Below are 4289 nucleotides of genomic sequence, written 5' to 3'. Positions count from 1 at the left end.
TCTTTCTTTCTTTTTGGTTCTGCCATGAGATTTTTAAAGTACTTCACATTAGATATACTTCTCTAGATACTTTAGGTCTCTATTATATTGTATTAATTGTGCAAAAATAAATGCCTGATATATTTTCTTGGGAAAATACAATTTAAATAATAGGATTTGGAGGCAGAAAAATCTAGGATGCATGCATTCTGGCTAAATCTGAACAAGTCATTTACCATCTCTGCTCTCAGTTTCCTCGGGCTAACAGAATGTCTCAAAAGTGTTAGTCAAATGATAATCACTATTTAAAAAGAAAACAACAAGGAAATGAGTAACTACTAAACCAGATGATTTACTCATTGCACTTCATTTAATCCTCATAATGCTCAAAGAAAGGACTCTTTATTTCGTACTTCAGATGAAAAGTGAGCATAAGGAGGTAAAGTTACTAGCCTCAGTTTGTAGGTAGTAAGTGCTAGAGTCAAGATTTAAAGGCAAGCCTGTCTTCAAAGACCATGTTCTTCTCACTATACTACCCTACCAATCTTAGAGATGTGAATGTGTTTTGTAAATTACTAAGTTTATAAGAATGCTATTATTATTGAAAGCAACTAGTAGTGATTAGAATTATTGATCCTCTAACATAGTCAAATGCAGAGTCCTTGTGTGGTGCCGTGGGTTCATGCACCAGACTGCAAAGCTATTTGAACTGCAAGGTCGGCAGTTCAAGCTCACCAACTGCTCCTCAGAAACCCTATACAGGGTCGTTATGGGTTGGAACCGACTCAAAGGCACTTAACGACAAAATAGGCAAATAATCCTTTACTTCAGATTTTGAGTATGGTATAATACACTACCCATTGGCATGCTAACAGCAAGGTCAGAGGTTCAAAGTCACCAGTGGCTCTCTGGGAGAAGAAAGACGTTGGCTGAGTCCATAAATATTTACAGTCCTATAAACCCTATTTAGTGGTAACTGCTTTGATAGCAGTGGGTTTGGTGGGTTTTGGTGATGCACTGTAGAAATGTTTTCATTTTCACTTTCTTTCTAATGGGTTCAGAGTTCTTGGATGGTAAAAATGGTTAACAGTAACTGAAAGGTTGGAAGGTTGGTGGTTCAATTCTACAAACCAACCAGAGGCACTTCAGAAAGAAGACCTGGAGATCTACTTACAAAAAAGCCTGCCATTGAAAACCCTGAGGAGACCAGTTCTACCCTGACACACATGAGGTAACAAGAGTCTGAGTTAACGCCATGGTAACTGTTTTTTTGTGTTTGTTTGTTTTGTTTTTTTTTGTCCGTGTTGACATGTAGATAAAAGATCAGAAAGAGATTTGTGGCAGAGATTTCCTTTTCCTCCTGACCTCACAGGTAGACTACATTTCCCAGTCTCGAATGCAGCGAGGGAGCCCTGGTGTGCTGCTGTAGAATAAGCACTGGACTTCTAACCACTAGGTTGGTAGTTCAAACCCACTAGTTCAAAACTACCAGCTGTTCCGTGGGAGAAAGGTGAGGCTTTCTGCTCCCATAAAGATTTACAGCCTTGGAAGCCCTGTCCAGGGTCCTCACTAGGAGTCAGAACTGACTCCACAGCACACAGCAGCAGCAGCAGACACTCCTTGGAAGCTCTATACAGGGTCACTATGAAACAGAACTGACTCGACGGCACTTAACAACACAATGCAGTTAAGGAGTCCTAGTGTGACACTGTACAATAAGCACCGGACTGCTAACAGCAAGGTTGGCAGTTCAAACGCAAAAGCCACTCCTCAGAAACCCTACACATGGCTGTTATGAGTCAGAACTGATGCAACAGTATTTAGCAACAGCATCCATGCAGTTAAAGCAGTTCATTATTTGAGTTTTGGACTCAACTGTGGACAAAGAGTATCTTAGGTTGGGTTTTCTAGAGAAGCAAAAACCAGTAACATAAATGCATATGTACATATATGTGTGTGTATATAAAGAGAAGTTTGTAGTCAAAGAAATGGCATACAACTGTAGAGTCCCAGGTACCCAGCGGAAGAGAGAGAGTCTTTACTGTGTGTCCATTATATTGACAGCAGGCCACACACTCAAGGAAACATCCTTTCAATTGATTGGCTGCTCATAGCCAATTGTCATAGAGTTAACTATGGCTGTATTAGCTTTCATCACCATGGGAATAAGCACATCTCAACTGTTTAACCACTGAAATCCCAGCCTAGTCAAGTTGACACAGAACCCTAACTATTACATTCCCACCCTTGCCAACTTGATACCTATAAATTTATATGCATAGTCTCTAAATAAAATTATAAAGTCATATTTGTGCCTAATGTGATAAAACTAAAACACATACTGAAAATGCATTGGCCCATTTACATTTTACAAGTTACAAATGAACCAGCAAAATATTAATACGTTCTTACAAAAAATGCATATTCATTTAAACGTCCAAAGGGCACATTCTGTAAGCCAGCCTCCTGGCCGTAGGCACACAGCCTTTCTCAGTCCATGGGCCTAGAGTCCGAAGCTGCACTGTCTTTCCGTGCCACCACCTCTGCTGTTGCCATTTTCCTATGCATGAATCCTATGCTCCACTCATACTCTTCCTTCTTGATGGTTCTGGGACGTTACTTTTAGTTGTATATCTTTTTTTTTTTTTAGTTACATACCTTCATACCTTTTACAATTAGTTTTGACAATCACAATTAATCCGGATAACAATTACTCACAACTGAAATCATAAAATACTATTGACCCATCTGGAAAATAGGAAAACTACTGGTGGATGTTCTACCATAACCCCTTCATTCTCAAATTAAGAATATCCATGAATGCTTGTAAGCCAGCCACTTTGTGTCTTTATAAACCCTCTATTTTTGATAGCCAATGTCTAAATTGCCTGTCCCTATAAACCCAGTACAGAGTCCTGGTGTGGCACTGAGGTTAATGTGCTGGACTGCAAAGAGGGATTGAACTGCAAGGTCGGTGGTTCAAGCTCACCAGCCACTCCTTGGAAACGCTATACAGGATCACTATGTGTCAGAACTAACTTGACAGCACTTAACAATAGCAAAATGTCTCTCTCTATATTGTCAAGTTGACACAGAAGCCTAGTTATTACACAAAGCTTCCAGGTCTGGCCCATGTAATCTTCCCTGTCCCTCTTTCTTCATCAACTGGACTAATGCCAAGAATTCAGGAGAGGACACTGAAGCTCTCTGTATCCTTAAAGGATGATATAAATAAAATGCCTGTCCCATAAAGACCATGCAGGTTTCCTAGAAAGATCAGATGGTCAAAGTAAATCGATTTAAAATCACTTCAGCTAACTAAAATCTCTAAACACTCATTGTCTTAAAATATTACTTTTAATTCCTTTTAAAAGGTGCAAGGAAATCAAAAGGCTAAATAGCAAAAATGCAACAGTGACTTAACAATCAAAAAACTGTACTGTTCTTTGGGAGGGGTCTTGGTGTGGAATCGGATAAGCATTGGACTGCTAACAGCAAAGCAATTCAAACTCACCAGTCACTCTTTGGAAACACTGTATATACAGGGTCACTAATAGTCATAACTGACTCAGTGACACTTAACAGCAATAAGAATAACTCTATGGGAGGAAAAAATGCTACAATTACATGAAAATACAAACCATCTGGATATAGTAATCATGAAGTAGATCAATAATTGTATATGGAATACTGATGTTATTTTTGAAAGCAACTATCACTGATTATTTACTTTATAAAGACTATTACAAACAAACATAGAAATCTAAACTAGCTACTTTTGGTTTTATCATAAGTAGGAACTGAGTGTATCTACTTTGGAAATAAGTAAAGGTCTTTTTTTTTTCCCACCCCAGACCAGTATGAATTCACTTGATCCAGTCTTCTTGTTGTTCTTTAGTATAAATTTATTTCACTAATTAACTTAGTAAATTAGAAACTTGTTAACTAATTAATTACAAGGACAATATCAGAACGAATGACCTACATCTATCATATCAACCACAGCTATCATTCTCCTATAAAGTATAAAATAAATAATTACCTAATTAAAGAAAACAAAAATCCTCACCACTGGAAAATAAAAACATTCTTAATAATGGAGAAAAGATTGAAGTTGTCAAGGACTTCATTCTTCTTGGATTAACTACCAACATTCACGGAAGCAGCAGTCAAGAGATCAAACGACGTATTGCATTAGGCAAATCTGCTGCACAAGACCTTTTTAAAGTGTTGAAGGGCAAAGATGTCAGCTTGAGGACAAATGTACGCCTGACCCAAGCCATGGTATTTTCAATAACCTCATATGCATG

This window comes from Chrysochloris asiatica, unplaced genomic scaffold, assembly GCF_000296735.1.
Source record: "Chrysochloris asiatica unplaced genomic scaffold, ChrAsi1.0 scaffold00059, whole genome shotgun sequence".
NCBI lineage: Eukaryota > Metazoa > Chordata > Mammalia > Afrosoricida > Chrysochloridae > Chrysochloris > Chrysochloris asiatica.
Note: the sequence above shows the minus strand (reverse complement) of the source record.